The 15,919-nt window shown below is 49.6% G+C and overlaps 1 protein-coding gene across 6 annotated transcripts in view; it reads right to left on the bottom strand.

Moving 5' to 3' along the window:
• PFKFB3 (6-phosphofructo-2-kinase/fructose-2,6-biphosphatase 3) overlaps positions 1-15,919 on the bottom strand; it is a 40,088-nt gene that overhangs the window by 19,812 nt on the left and 4,357 nt on the right. The window lies entirely within an intron of this gene.

Genomic DNA, 15,919 nt, shown 5'->3' with positions numbered 1-15,919 from the left:
CTCCACGCGAGGCGGCCGGGGAAGGAGCGGTGCTGCAGTCTGCACTGCTGCTCGGGCCGGCTCCGCTCACGATGTGCCGGCAGCCGCCGGGCCTCCTGCTTCTATCCCGACAGGCCGGGACCGCCTCCGGGGCGGGGCCGGGGCCGGGGCCGGGGCCGGGGCCGGGGCCGGGGCCGGGCGGGCGCTGCGGCGCCGCGGAGGAGGAGGAGGAGGAGGAGAAGGAGGAGGAGGAGGATGGGCAGGAGGAGGAGGAGGATGAAGGGGTGGGAGGGGGATAGCGGTCCCTGCTGCCCCCTGCCGCCCGCCCCCCGCACTGCAGCGCGGACAAAGGACCCGCTTTGTTCCGAGGGGGGGACGCGGCACCGACCCCTCCCCCCCGCCAAAGTGGGGAATTTGGGGTGCGCAGGGGACCCCCAAACTAAAATAGTTAAATAAATGTGCTATTTAATGTCTTACGTCTTTTTAATCAACAAGGGATAATGATGTAAAATGATGTAAAGTGAATATAAGAAAAAAAAAGGGGGAAATTAAAATCCAATAATAAATAACTTTTTTAAACTGTTAAAATAATTGAAAAGGAGTGAAAGATATGAAGAGAAAAACAATAAAATGAATCAAAAATTAATTAAGAAAATAAATAAGGAATAGAGGGGAAAATAAGGAGGGAAAAAAGGAAATGAACTAAAAAATTGGAAATAAAGTGGAATAAAGTAAAAAATAAAATTGAAAAAAAATGAGAGACAAAAAATTAAAATTAAAATTATAAAAACAAATAAAAATAAAAAAAGAAAAAAAAGGAACCCAAAGTACACAGCGGTGGGATGTGGGGGGGCTCCTCCGGCGCGCCCCTTGCGCCCCCCACTCCGCGCTCAGCGGGTTCGGGCCGGGGGGTCCCGCGGGGGGCCGGAGGATGCCGGGGGGTCCCGGGGGACCAGGGGATGCCGGCCCTGCGCTCCTGCACGTCGCTCACGTCGCACATGCGGTGCCGGGCCGCCTCCCCCGGAGGGGATGCCCGGGATGCGGCGGCTCCGCCTCCGCCCGCGCCCACCGCGGCTGCTCCGCCCCGCTCCGCGCCCGGGCGGGGCCGGGAGGCGGCGGGGCCCCCCCGCGTCCCTCCGCGAACAGCGGCTCGGGGGCGGCTGGAGCGGCCGCGGCGCTGGGGATGCTCCGCGGGGAGCCTTTGCCCTCAAACGGGCGCATAATGCTAATTTTTAATCAATAGTTTTAAAATTTAATATTAATTTATTCATTTCTTTTAATTATTTATTATTTAATCGTTTCCTACTATTATTTTATTATTTTACTATTTTACTCTTAGTTCAATATTTTCCTAGTTATCAATATTTTCCTAGTTATCACATTATATTCACGTACAATAAATATGTTGTTGCTATTATTAATTATATTATATTAACATTAATATTAATATTAATAATTTTATTATAATAACAACTGTTATTCGTAATAATTATTTTTATTTTCATCATTTTATTAGTTTATTAAACTTCTTAGTGCACTCGCCAGGTTCCTACAAGTTACGTTTTCACCACAAATTAGGCTGCAAACAGCATCCCAGCAATGCTGACAGCCCCGAACAGCCCCTGTTTGCAGCACAGAGGGGTTGGGACCACCCTGAAAATTCCTGTGATGACGCCCAAATCCCTCACACACAGGTGCTCAAGCTCTCATCTCTTGGGAAGGATGCTGGGTGGGAATGTGCCACAGCAGGGAAATGTGGGAATATGTCATAGGTGGGAAGAGCTGTAGAGGTGGGAGCATCTGCTTTGATGGTGTTTCATAAAGCAAATTTTGCTTCAGAATTCAAAGCCTGATAAGGAGCATTTTGGATACCTAAAATGTTCAATAACCTTTTTTTGTTACAGAGGGTATTTTACTCCTCTGGAAGCAAAGGCTTGTATTTTTATAACGCATCTAGAAAGAAGATATTTCTGGCTAATTCCTTACATGGAACCAAGATGGAGTAAAAAGTGCACAATCTTTCCCTCTCCTACACAGGGAAAAAATATTCACAGGCAAAAAAAAAAAAAAAATTAAAAATAAATTTAAAAAAAGCTACTATGAGCGAGCTGGAAAAGAACCAGAGATTTGGGATGTGGGAAGGGAGATGAGAGAGAGCTGTGAGTTCTCCATTTGGCAAGGATGGGATGGGAGTCAGGCACAACAGCACTCCCTGGACCCCTCTGCACAAAATCCCCAAATCCTTTTCACATGTAGGGCAACAGAAAGTCGGCTCCCAGCTAGAGCATGAGTCAGAAGGAGGACAAAAATTCACATGATATTACAGGACAAGGAATTTGGGCATCATCCCCCTTCCTCCAGCAGCTCTCTCCCCTCTCCGTGGCTCTTTTCCACTTCACAAATCACCACCCCCACGACATGAAAAGGAGCCTGAAAGCGAAACCCTGCCTGAATTAAAATCACAGTCGCTTCAAATTAGATCCACCTAGTAACTCTTGGCTTAGAAACTCCTAAATAACTGGAGCGGAAAGCTTCAACTCCTAAATAAGTGACCTGGATTTCAAAGGCACGAGCACCCAGCTGCTCCGAGGGAGGTCAGCTGGAAGAAGCACCATTACTATTTATAAGGCACTTTCATGCCGGGTGGAGGGTGGGGAGCAGGACAGCGCTAGGTGCACTCAGAGGATTATTTTTCGCCCTCTTAAATCGTGCTATGCCAAATCCCAGCTCTCTAAAAATAGCACCTGGACTGGTAAATAAGCTGTTGCTCACAGCTGCTGTGAAAGGAGCCCAAGGGGGTGCTTAGCTCAGCGATTTTTCAGGAAATTAAGTCACTGGTGCGGCCTGAATGTTGTCAGGAAGAGGTGCCAGCTCCTTGGGAGCCACCACAGGCACAGTGTGACATGGGACAGCCAGTGATGCTGTCCCACAGCCTCATTCTCTGTGTGGCAGACTGTGGAGCGAGGAATCAACCAGTCAGTGTAGGCTGGAGGTGCTGCCATACATACCCCAACCAGAAAGTGGCAGATATTTAATAAATGAGAAGGGACAGGGTATAAATGTATAAATGTATAAATGTATAAATGTATAAATGTATAAATGTATAAATGTAATGCCAGGGCTCAAAATCTGAAAGTCCTGGTGGTAGATAGGGAAAAAATTGACCTTGAGCATCCAAGGGATGAATGCAGCAGGTCCAGAGAGGTGGGAGAGGGAAGGGCAGTGCAAAGAGGGAAAGTCTGGGAGAAAAAGGGGAAAATCCCAGTTCTGTGAGAATGGGACACCCACCTATCATGGTGTTTACAGCCTTCAAACTTCTTCAAAACACCAAAACTAAACCCTCTCAATTCCCTCCTTTGTTCCACTGCTGCTCCAACGTCAAACTCACCTAGCAACCCATCCTGAACAGTGGCATTAGGCTCTGGACACATCCCAAAAGAACAACTCCAGACTTAATTCTCCATCCCCTTTGGAAGAACCTACTGGTTACCAGCCAGCCTTCCCTGACATCTTCCCCCTGGCATCAAAATGCCAGCACCAGCAGTGACTGCTCTGGCGAGCCCCAACTCTGACTAAGCCATGATTCATCCTCCTCTTTTCATGTCTTTATTTTCTGTATTTATTTGATTTCCCCTAAAGGAAACTTGGAAGGGAAGGACCTGTCACGTTCTTGCCTACGTCCAGTGCCACACGCATCGTCTCCTTTGGACGTGGCATGGGGTGCAGAGGGGGAGAGATGCCTGGTGGGATCCTGGTCACACATCCAGGAATTCTTTGCAGGGTTAGAATTTGGAGGGGGTGGCTGGGAGCTGTGTGTGCATCACTATATAGATGCAGCCACTCGTGTGCTCTGTTCATGTCAGGGCAGCTTCATCTGCAGCAGTTTCCAGTATGGCCTTGGTTTCTCGGCCTGGAATGTGGGCACAAAGTTCACAACCACAGAATGGTTTGGGTTTAAAGGGATTTTCAAGGTCATCCAGTTCCACCCCCTGCCATGGGCAGGGACACCTTCCACTGTCCCAGGTTGCTCCAAACCTCATCCAGCCTGGCCTTGGACACTTCCAGGGATGGGGCAGCCACAGCTTCTCTGGGCAACCTGTGCCAGGGCCTCACCACCCCCACAGGGAAGAATTTCTTCCTAATATCCCATCTAAATCTACTCTCATCCAGTTTAATGCCATTCCAAAGTGCTCCCTACCCCGGGAGCTGCAAAAGTCAGGCAGCAGCTGTCCAGATTCTTGTTAGTGCATTAACGACATTTTCTTGCAGCAGAGAAATTTATTCCTCTGGGCTGACCAAGGCATATTTATGTGGTTTTCAAAAAACACAAAACAAACAAACAAAAAAAACCAAACAAAAGAAACCAAAACAAACAAACAAAAACCCCAAAGCAAAATGCTAAATTTTGCACTTGCAAAAAAAATTTTTTAAATAGTGGGATACTGAAGAAACCAAGAAAATTGTCTGCGATATTTTCGGGGAATTAGATGCTTTCAGAAAGGTCAGGAAGGAAACCAAGTGGTTGCCCCTCCTCTTGCCAGCTGGATGCTGAGTAGTTTTCACTGCTGATGGCGCTTTCTTTGGAAGGACTTGAAAAAAAGCTGCTAAGGGTCAGGCTCGTAGTGGGGAGGGTGATAAATGTCTGATTTTTATCAGGCTGATAAAAATGTTTGGATTTGGAGAGGCAGCTGGAGTTCACGGTCCTTTGTGCCTGCAGGTTTCAATCGCCTCCCTCGCCCCTCGCAGGTATTTCAGTTACAGGAATAAATAAACAAGGAGCGAAGTGTGAACTGTACCTGTATCACCAGGATATCACCGCTCCCTTCTCCCTCATCCCGCCCAGGTCCTGATGCCCGGGGGGGAACACGAAGAGCTCCTGCATCTGTCCCTGTAATGGATCGGGGTGCTTCTGCCGTGGAAAGCAGCTTTTTCTTTCCTCTCCTCTAAACAAGTTGTGTTTCCTTCCTCATGCCTTGCCTCTCACCCCCTTGTTCTTGCAGTCTAACACTCCTTTTCCTCCTTCAGCCACATCGGGCAAAAAGGAACTGAAATCAGGCAAAATCATTTCTTCACGGTATAATTTGCAGACGGGGTTCCCCGCAGGGATTACGGGATGTTTCTCAGCATTGGGATTTACAGACCCCTACCCTGAAATCAGGGGAGAGCTCCTGGTCCCTCTGCATCTGGGAGTGCTGGGCCCTGCCCGGGGTGCAGGATGCAGGCAGGGCAGGGAAAATCGCGTGCCCCAGAGCTCTCCTTCCTTCCACCCACCAGAGCAGACACACGTTCTCCTGGCTGAGGACAAGCCGTAGTTTTTCAGCCTATTGCACCCTCTGATTGCACCTGACGTGCTCATGAGACTCCTTCCTTGGCCGGGTGTAAGAAATTCAGCTCATTGCTGACAGCAGCTGGGCACTGCGACACCACTGGAGCAAGACCCGGGCTGCCACACGCCTGCCGGTGGGTGCAGCCTGGCTTAAAGACAGCCACAAGCAGAGAAAGGGGGGAAATTCAACGGGGTTCAGCTTCTGACATTGAGAAACCAGGGCTGAGCCCCGGAGGGGGAATCCCCACAGAGGCACAGGGCACTGCTCACCCCACAGTATCAGCCCCAGTCAAACATCGCACCCAGGGCTGACCTTTCCTGGCAGCCAAGGGACAGGAAAAGTCAGGAAGAGGTTGCAGAAATGCGGAATTCAGCCTTAATCAGCTGATTGCAGCTTAGGGAGCTCCCTGCTTTTGCCCAGCCCTCTGCTCTGAGCTCGCCGTGTGTTGTCACCATCACACTAGGAGCCAAGCAGGAATTCTTTCAAGAAGAGTAAATTCTTCCTGAAGTCAACCCTCTGCAATTTTTTTTAAATTTATTTTAATGTATAACTCTTCAGGCAGGAGGACAAGGGTTCAAACCTTGTTCGAGTGGTCAGACTTGTGCCCTAACTAGAGGTGTTTGGTTATAATTGGCTGAGTTAAAGCATTACAGCAAAGGAAATGGGAGAGTTGGAAATGCAATGCCTGGCTTTGATGAATATGGGGAAGAAGAAAGGATGAGAGCCTGGATTCAATCTCAATTCACCAAATTAAAAGCAAACTATTTCAAGGTTCCCTCCACTGTTCTCAGAGAGTGGATGCCTCCAACTGTGCTCAGGTCTTGGATGGTCCCTGGGAAGACCCAGTAAATCCTAAGACCAAAGATAGGGAGATGTAAGATGGGTGTCCATCGGCCAGGACTGATGACCCCAAAGGAGCCTCCCAGACTGAGGTTCATATTTAAAATCCCAGGAAAGGAGGTTTATTTGTAATTTAAAAAAATAATTATATTCTGTATTTCTCAAAAAATATAATTTGGAAATACTGTTCTGAAGCTGCAAATATCCTTTGGAGCAGGGATATTTCTCAAAGCTGGCAGCTCTGCTCAGAAACAGGCCCAGGAGGATTGAGTAATGTCCTGTGAAAGTTCCCGACCTTATAAGACTAGTGCAAAACAAAACTCACCCCATAAATGGGCTAAATCATAAAGATAATTGACTCCATAGGTTACAGAGAGGGTAGATTTAGGATAGATATTATAAAGAAATTCTTTACTGTGAGCGTGGTGAGGCCCTGGCACAGGTTGCTCAAAGAAGTTGTGCCATCCCTGGAAGTGTTCAAGGTTGGATGGGGCTTGAAGCAACCTATTTCTGTGGAAGGTGTCCCTGCCCATGGCAGGGGTTGGAATTGGATGATCTTAAATGTCACTTCCAAACCAGGCCATTCTGTGATTCTATGAAACACGGGGTCAGAGGGTAACTAAACAGCAAGAAGTTTTATTACTGGTTCTCCTTGAAATAAAACCTGGCTGCAAAAGTTCAGGCTTGGTTCCAACAGCAAGGGTCAGAGGGTGCAGATCAGTCAGAGAGACACAATTCAGGTTTTGGCATTTTTAGAGCTTCTGAAAAGACAATATTCACATGAGTCTGACATTGGGTTGAGCCTTCTACTCCCAGGTACTTTTAGTTGTGTGAAAGGAACACCTCCCTGTTTGCCCTGTTATTTTAAGGTGTGAAATTTCCCACTGAAAGTCCTGGGATTGATTTAGAGTGTAAATCCACAGGATGTTGAACTTGACTTTAGGTTACCTCATCCCTAATCAAGAGGCCACAACCACCTGCAACAAGGCACTGATGCAGCACAAAAATCCTGCTGGTCTGAGAGAAAAGTGTGTTTACAGGGCTATTCTGTCCCAGCTGCCAGATCAGATATTCCCTGTCCTGCTGCTGCCAGCAGAACTTGGCATGTGTTACCACAGTGCCTTCTCGGGGAAAATCAGCAGAATCACAGCCTTTTTCTCACACCTGAACCAGACCTAATTTAGGATTGTTGTGGTTTAACCCCAGCTGGGAGCTCAGCCCCACTCGCTCACTCCCCCCACAGCGGGATGGGGGAGAGAACTGGCAGGAAAAAGTGAGAAAACTCAGGGGGTGAGACACAAACAGTTCAATGGGTAAAGCAAAAGCCACGTGCACAAGCAAAGATAAACAAGGAATTAATTCCCCACTTCCCACAGGTGTCCAGTGATCCCCAGGAAAACAGGGCTCCATCGCATGTAGCGGTGGCTTGGGAAGGCAAACACCACCACCTCGAATGTCCCCCCTTTCCTAAGCATGACAAAATGTGTTATGGAATATTTTTAGTCAGTTTGGGGTCAGCTGCCCTTGCTCTGTCCCCTCCCAAATCCTTGTGCCCCCCCAGCCTTCTTACTGGTGGGGTGAGGAGCAGAAAAACATTGCCTCTGTGTAAGCCCTGCTCAGCAAAACCACAAACATCTCTATATTATCAACACTGTTTTGGTCACAAGTCTAAAACACAGCCGCAGAGCAGCTACTCGGAAGAAAATCAACCCGTCCCAGCCCAAACAGGCACAACGCTGGAAAGTGATGCAGCATTTTGGAGATCTGATGGGAAGAACACAGAATTCCAGCCCTCCTGCATGCACAGATTGTTATAGGATTTGTTTTTATGGAGGTTGAACCTCCCAACGACTGAAGTTGACTGTGTTCATGAAGAACTTAATTCCCAGCCCGGTGATGCACGTGGGTCTCTCCAGGTCTCCTGCCTGCAGGCGCCCAGTGCTGGATGTGAAACCCCCCCGACGGACGATGAGTCTGTTCAGACCATTTACGGTGGAGGATGATCAGCCTCCATTCCCCCCCGGAAATCGCAGCCTGTCATTATCCCATGGACTTTGCTACTGAACTGTTTCCTAACTTCTCATTACCACCCACCTTTCATTAAGAACCTGGATCGTTATCTCATCATTGCAGGTTATTAAGTCAAACAATGGCAAAGGCTGTGGCCTTTCTGGGGCTGACTCACCTTCATTATGTAACAAGCCCGGGCCAGTGACAACCTCAGCATTGTCATGGTGACACAGAAGCGTCTAAAAAAGTTGTAGGCAATGATGTGCTGAAGCCAGACACCGCAGAGATGCTGGGGAATCTCTTCAAAGTAATGCAAAAAACCTAAAACATGAAGCTCTGGGGAAGAAAATGTGGTGGTTTGTATTTGTGATGATCAAGGAGGACGTGCTTGTAGGCAGCAGCGGGCAGCAGATTAATCACAGTCTAGGAAAAAGAGTATTTTTTTTTCTCAGGTCTCAACCCCCGCTGATAATCTGTTTGGCTCCTGGTACAGGGACTTTTGAAGCAGCATCCCAGAAGGATCTGCACTGCCTGGGAGGCTCAGATGGAAAGGTTCCCCTGAGGGATGCTGAGCAGGGAGGAGGCGTCAAAGCTCAGCTCCTGCTGTTCTTCCTCCATCCACAGAAAAGCTGTGGGTAGAGCTTGGGAAGAATTTATGTAATTTTGAGGTGTCTACAAGGAATTGGTCACCTCTGACCACTTCTACCACCTGTGGAGAGAAATGAGTACCCACTTGCACTCAGAACGGTTCAGCTGCCCTGCTGTGGGTGCTGACTGCAAACTGAGATGTGTCCTGGAGGAGTTTGTGTCCTCTGAGCACGGAGAGAACCTCAGAGCTATGCCCAAAACCATTCCATGCACATCTCAGTGCTCTCCAGCACGAGGCGACCCAAAACACAATTCCTTGTCCAATCCAGAGTCCCATGCAGGGAGGGAGAGAAGAGCTCTGGTGAGGAGCTGCATTTCAAAATCGTGTACGTGCCGAGGATCTTCCCACCCACACCTCACCTTTGTGAGCACGTCTGCCCTGTGGACAACCTGCTCATCCCTGCTTCCTCACAGGGCTGGGATGATCCAGACAATGGTTACCCAACAGTGGCCCACACACCTCAGCTCTGGCCAAGAAGAACCACTTTTGGGACCAGCACCACTCCTGGGGTTGAGCTGCTCCCTGGATCAGCCTCCCCAAGGGCTCCCCTCTCCATTCAGCTGGTGGAAACCACAAGGCATCCAGAGGTGAAGCCTAAGTGCCCCACTTTTCAACAGTGTTGCCATGTGCTTTTAAACCTGAGACCTGCAGGCACTGCTTTTAGGAGGTCTGTGAAACACAAGTAAGAGGAAAAGTGTGTGGTCAACAAGCTGAAATTTAGAACGGTAAGGTTCAGTTTTGTTTTCATATCTTCTGCTGGAGCTCCCTACAGTCAAAACCTCTCTCAGGGAACCTCCAGTTTCCTAACACCTCTCCTAACCGAGTTTTGGACCCAAATCACTGGAATCAGATCTCACAGATTGCTGGAATGCAGAAGTTAAATAACCAAATTTCTTTATCATGGTTTTCTTAAAATTCTTCCACTTACAATGATTTTAATGCATTTAAGTCCTAGCAGATGATTTTCATTTGTGCATTTCATTTATTTTTTTCTATGCCATGAAGACCTGGCTGGGAAAGGAAAAACAAAAACTAAAATTGTTTAAAAATATCTACAGAATTTGTTTCTTCTGTCCCCGATATTTTCCAATCAGACATGAAAAATATTAATGGAAAATTTCTCTGGAATTTTGGGGCAAGCTGAAACAATATGGGGAGCTTGCTGCCAACATATTTTCTCAAATACATTTATATTTTCCAACCCGCAATGACAAGCTGCTAACAGCTCCTTGAGGAAAAAAAAAAAGAAAATTGAGCTGAATGTTTTGATTTCTGCCTTGGAGTTTAACAGGGAGTAGCGAAGCAGTGTCTGGGTGCCTGGCAGGGGTCACAAGGAAAGATGCTGTGCTTCAAAGCACTTGGGAGGGCCTCAGTTTTCTCCCAAACAACTGCTGTTACTTGAGCTGAGAGACAGAGCCAGGAGGGGATGGCATAGGTGGAAGCACATCTTGGCCATTGATTGTGACTCGTCCTCACTGACTAACGTTGGAGATAGGGGAAAACCACTTTTATTGTGTCTGCTTCAGCATTTCCAGCAACACCACTCATTAGGGAATCACAGAATGGTTTGGGTTGGAAGGGGCCATATAGCTTATCCAGTTCCAACCTCCCTGCCATAGGCAAGGACAGCTTACACTAGCCCAGGTTGCTCCAAACCCCATCAAACCCGGCCTTGGACACTTCCAGAGATGAGGCAGCCACAGCTTCTGTGCCAGCACAAACTCTGTGCCACAAACAGGACACTTGTCAATCCTTGTAAACCAAACAAATGACCCCAGGACAGGGGCTCACCTCACGTGTCCATCTCCCTGTGCCCCCTGCACGGCGCTGGTGGGTTCCTGTTCCCTGCATGTCCCCGGGCTGATGCCTGCAGTGACAGCACGGCCACAGCCAGGGTTTCACATTTCCCAGCTGTTTACCCAGAGCCCAGCCTGAATGAAAACAACTGCTAGACAGTCAACAAGAGATCTGAGGGCCACCTGACTCCTGGCCAGGCTTTCCTGCCAACTTCCCTATAAAGAGGGAGAGTCGGGCTTGGCAAGGAAGGCATGACCTTCCTTGGCTTCATGTTGTGTGTTTATTACCCAGGCTGGGACAGCCCCAGGCACCTGATTGACAGGCACCTTTCACCCACTGCTGGGTGAAGATGCTTGTGATGTCTCAGGGGGTCCATGGATGGTCACTGAGCCAGTGGGAGGTACAGTTTGTACCCATGGAACAGAGCCCAGAGCAGTTCCCAAACCTGCCAGCTACGTAAAAGCCAGGCCTTTCTGCAGCTGTGGCTAAGGGGGATCCCACCAGGATGGGTTTGGGATGAAGGTGGGGTAGCCAGAGGGTCACAGGAGCTGTAGTATCTGCAGGATATGCTTTGAGCATGGATGCGCCGTGTCCTCTCCCTGTCCTGCCCTAATCACTGGTGTTCATTCCAGACCTGACCAACTGAATATCCCTAAAAACCCATCTCATGCAGGCTCAAGCCCACCCAGAGACTGAGCAAGCACAGCTCCCTTGGACACGTGCAGGAGCACACGCAACCACCCCGTGCCTGGCAGCCGCCAGTGCCTTCAGACGCCACTCAGAAATCTGGTCCTCTTGCATTCAGACAGAGCCAGTCATCGATGACAGGGGTGACTAAAGCTCAGCCCTGGCACACGCCAGCCTCATCCCACACTGCCTTGTCCCATCTTGTCTGCAGCCGGGCCGTTACCACCAGGCCACCCAACCCCATGGCTGCCAGCGCAGTGTGACAGCACATCCCAAGCCAGGCTGGAAAAGGTAACCTCAGGTCGTCCAGAATTCGGGCTAGTAAAGTCACATCCATAAAAGAACACTTCCCACCCTCATGCCTTCCACCTAATTGCTGCTGTTGCAACAGCCATACATGATTTAATGGTTTATTGCATTGTTCTTTTATTTACGGTGTAAATGTGTTGGACGTGATCAGTTTCTCAGCAGCTCAGCTGCACCCAAAAATTATGAAGACAAGAAAAAAAACCAGAAGTGATTTAAGGTTTAAGGGAAACAGGCTTTGCTGACTCTGTTCCTCCATGCACATGATCTTCACAGCTGACAGGAGGTGGAAATCCATTCCCTGCCTTTGGCAAAGCCACCTTGGAGAAAAAAATAAACACAAAAGTCACTGCTGGGAGGTGCCTCTTCTGTCTCAACTCCTTCTGCTCAGCCTGGTTCAGCAACATGGAGATTTTGGTGGTGAAGGTACTGCTGAGTCCCTCTTCCCACCCCAAAGCCTTGTCCTCAGCCGTGAATGAGATCCAGCCCTCCAGCAAAAAACCTATTATTATTATTATTATTATTATTATTATTATTGATACTGTTTATTCCAGAAATTTATTTTTCTTTATTTTGTTCTGAATGGGAATGTTATTTTGTAAGCATGGATCCATCCCTGGAGCACCTGGTGTTGGCATAAAGCCATCCCACATTCCTTTTGTGGAGAGGCTTTATCAGGCTGCCAAAGCCCAAGCCCTCAGCTACGTCCTACTGTTCCTGTGAGAAATCCCTGGCTAATAAGGAGGATTTCTAAGAAAATCACTGAGAAGGAGAAAAAAACAAGTCAAATCCTCAAATTTCTGCTCCAGCCATGTTAAGAGTCTCCTATTGGCATTTAGGTGGGGTGCTTCCCTGGGTCATACCAGGGATGAAGGCAAGAAGGAGAAAAAAACAAGTCAAATCCTCAAATTTCTGCTCCAGCCATGTTCGAGTCTCCTATTGGCATTAACGTGGGGCGCTTCCCTGGGTCATACCTGGGATGAAGGCACGAGTTTCCGCCAAATAAATTTACATTGGTGACTGAGGAGCCTATATTTTGCAGTGCCCACCTGCATTTTTAGGGGTGGAAAAATTTGGTCCCCCAGGCAGAGAAATCAGCAGCTCCACCAGTTATTCCATCCCTCCCATCAGGACTCAGTGCAACCCATCCTCCTGTTTATCCCTCAGCAGAACCAGCCGGAACATCTCGGCTCGGGAGAGACCGAAACTGGGAAGCCACATCCCTCCTTGGGGCTCGTGGATTTGGGAGCAGGAGGCAAAACACCCCATTTTTCTCGCGGTACCACTGGGAGCAAAACACCCCCGATACCGGCGGGTCATCCTTGTTGTTTACCAGCCTCAGCTGCTCTCCGGCCATCCTGGAAATAGCTGGAAAGCCCAGCAGCAGCCGGCTCTCGCACGCTCCTTTCGCGTGTGTCCGGAGGAGGAGGCGCAGCTGCCGGCGGTCGGGCCAGCGGAGCCCGCAGCGTTTCCTCCCCGTGTCCATGTGGCCGGGGCGTGCACAGCCCGTGTGGCTTCCCGGGGCTGGCACGTGCTCCGGTGTCCCCGCTGTCCGCATGCCAGCAGGCCAATGAAATAATAAATGAACGGGTAAACAAGTTCAGCCCGCTGCCCTGGGAAAGGTTCTCCCCGCCTCAGGTCGGATAAACGAGCTCCAGAGGCGGCAGGGAGGGGGGTAAATCAGGCTGGCTGAAGGGATTCAGCCGTGTAACAGCAGCCCTGCCGTGTGCCTGCCCAAAGAGAGCCCAAAGCGGGGCCGGGGCTGCACAAGGACACGGCAATACCTCCTTTTCCCCCTGGATTTACCATCACCGTCCCCATCACCCCTTCCCCAGCAGCATCGTTTCTCCCCAAACCATTTCACAAGGCGACATTGGTCGGTCTCAGCTTTCCCCTCTGTCCTCACATAATCTTTTCCAGGAGAAAACTTTCCTTGATTTCCAACCCAAATCAACATCTCTCCAGGTGCGGTTTTTACACCCTGCTCCTGCCCACAGGGGCTGGTTTGGAAGCTCTGCACTGCACTACAATGAGGTCTGGACCGGTAACACCCTCCCCAAATGTACCTACACAGGGAACACACCTCAGGGTGCTCCGGCACAGCCAGGATTGGTGCAGAGAGAGCTGGATCCATGGATAAGAGCAGTTAAAGGCACTGTCAGCACAGCCTCCAGCCCATCTCTGCACCCTCCTGTGCCTCAGTTTCCCCTGCCTCAATTGATAAAGCTGGAAATCATCCAATGAGGAGTAAGACACTGGGGAGAGGGGGAACGAAGAGGTCCCAGCAGTCAGTTCTGAACGAACAGCATTAGGTCCCTGGGAAAATTATTATCATTATTATTATTAATATATAAAAAAGAAAGCCCAATTCCGTGGTGTTTTAGCAAGAGGGTGGCATACAAAATGCAGGAGGTTGGGTTTTCTGGACTGGATGGTGCTGGTTCCTCAGCACCACGGCAGGGCACATCTCACTCCAGGCCCTGTTCTTTTGGGAAGAAGTTTAATCTGGGATGGGACATGGTGGGCAATACCAAGGAGATGTCTTCAGAATGGGGTATATGGGAAAGCACAAAATGAGAGTGATTTTGTTCTCCAGGAAGGAGAAGACTGTGGAATAGCTTTTGGCCTGGAAAAGGATGCCATGGAGAAGGTAATAGCTGTTCTTTACAGCAAGGAATATTTAAGGTTTATACAAGATATGCTGTCCCAGTATTAGTGGAATCCTAATACCTCTTGCCAGGACAAGGAATTCTCCAGGGGAAAACACAAAGGAAATCTAAATCTGTGTGGGCTTGATCTTGAGTCCCAGCTGGGGCCTGTGTCCCATCCCTTTTTTTTTTTCCCCAGCCTTAAAATGTAGTTATGATGGGGAATAGATCAGGTGCCCTGCAGAGTTGTGTGTGCCTGCACGCACGCACCAGGAAAACAGGGATCACACCTTGCCGGCTGCTGGTTTTGAAATCCTCCCACGTCCTCCATGAAAAACACCTGTGGTCATCTGATTTAAAGCCTTTGGAGCCGTTTTGTGCTGAGATCAATTTCTCCATCACAGAGGGTGTGTTAGGGAAAGCAGTTCTGCCAGCACAGACCCCCGCTGGCACAAGGATGGTCGGATGCTAGGTGGAAAAGGGGTCTGGGGGCTGTTGGTGGTGGGATTTGAGCACTGGGGTGAAGCCCAAGCCCAATCTGAGCTGCTTTCCTGTGTGACACTGCCGCTGAGCCTGGGTTTCAGCTGGTGGCTGGAAATACAGCAATGGAGAGTCCTTCCCCATCCCTGCAGGAGGGAGGCAGGACACCAAAAGGAGGGGTTTTCCAGCATCCTGAGTTGCTTGGTGGGACGCTGACCCTGGCAGGGCAGGTTATAGGTGTGTCTGCCTGCTCCCAGGTTAGGACATGAGGATATACCTTCAATAGCTTCACGTGGTTTAATTCCCAGACTCGGGAAGTCTGAGAGGTGCTGATAACCCATATCTCTCCCCACCAGCTGGTTTCTGGGGAGTGATAAGAACACAGAGTAGGTCCCAAAAATCCCACTGGACCTCACAGAGCTGCACAGCCCTTAGGAACCTCCTACAAATGTTTCTAGTGGAGTGGTGGTTCCAACCTGCAGCTGGTGGCAGCCAAGGTTGTCCCACCTGCCCACCACAGCCTGGCATCTGCCCCCCTGCACCAGCACCAGGAGACGTGGTGGGCTCTGCTGCTCGGTTGTTCATGACCCTGTGAGCACCAATGGAAACAAGACCGGGCATGGTGACCCTGAAATCCATTAAAAACTCCCTGCGAGTGGCCATAAATGCTAAAGAAAGTGCAAGGGCCAACCAAGGGGCAGCGGAAAGGTCATGCTCACGGAGGGCTTTCTTGGAAGTGCAGGGAGGTGTTGGGAGGGGTGTGATGGGGGCACAGACACCTGTTCTTTTGGGTCCTTTGGCTCAAGAGGCTGGTGAGGTGAAAGGGGATGAAATGAAACTGAGAGCCAGAAGGAAAATACCACAGTGAGCAACATAGGCCAGGGGGCAAAGCAGGACAGGAGGGGATTTCCAGCCTTCCAGGAAAGGTGTTCAGTGAAAACAAGGCAATGGTTTGACTCAGGCATGAGCCAGTGAGTCAGGAGAGCCAGGGCCAGTTCTGCCACACATTTCCTCCCTGCCCTTTGAGCAGACACCCACGGCGTTGCCGTCACCAGGACAGTCCCCACAGGGAGCTGCAGCAGGCAGGATCCCCCTCAAGCAGCTCCTGACTCCTCACATGGCTTCTCTGCATCATGTGTACAGCCCATCAGTGCTTAAAAATCCTGTCCAGTACCTCTGACAGGAAATGCTGGATA

This window comes from Corvus kubaryi, unplaced genomic scaffold (genome assembly GCF_017639235.1).
Source record: "Corvus kubaryi isolate FWS band 111438036 unplaced genomic scaffold, C.kubaryi_AGA036_p1.0 135, whole genome shotgun sequence".
Lineage (NCBI taxonomy): Eukaryota > Metazoa > Chordata > Aves > Passeriformes > Corvidae > Corvus > Corvus kubaryi.
Note: the sequence above shows the minus strand (reverse complement) of the source record. Positions and strands in the feature narration are given on the sequence as shown.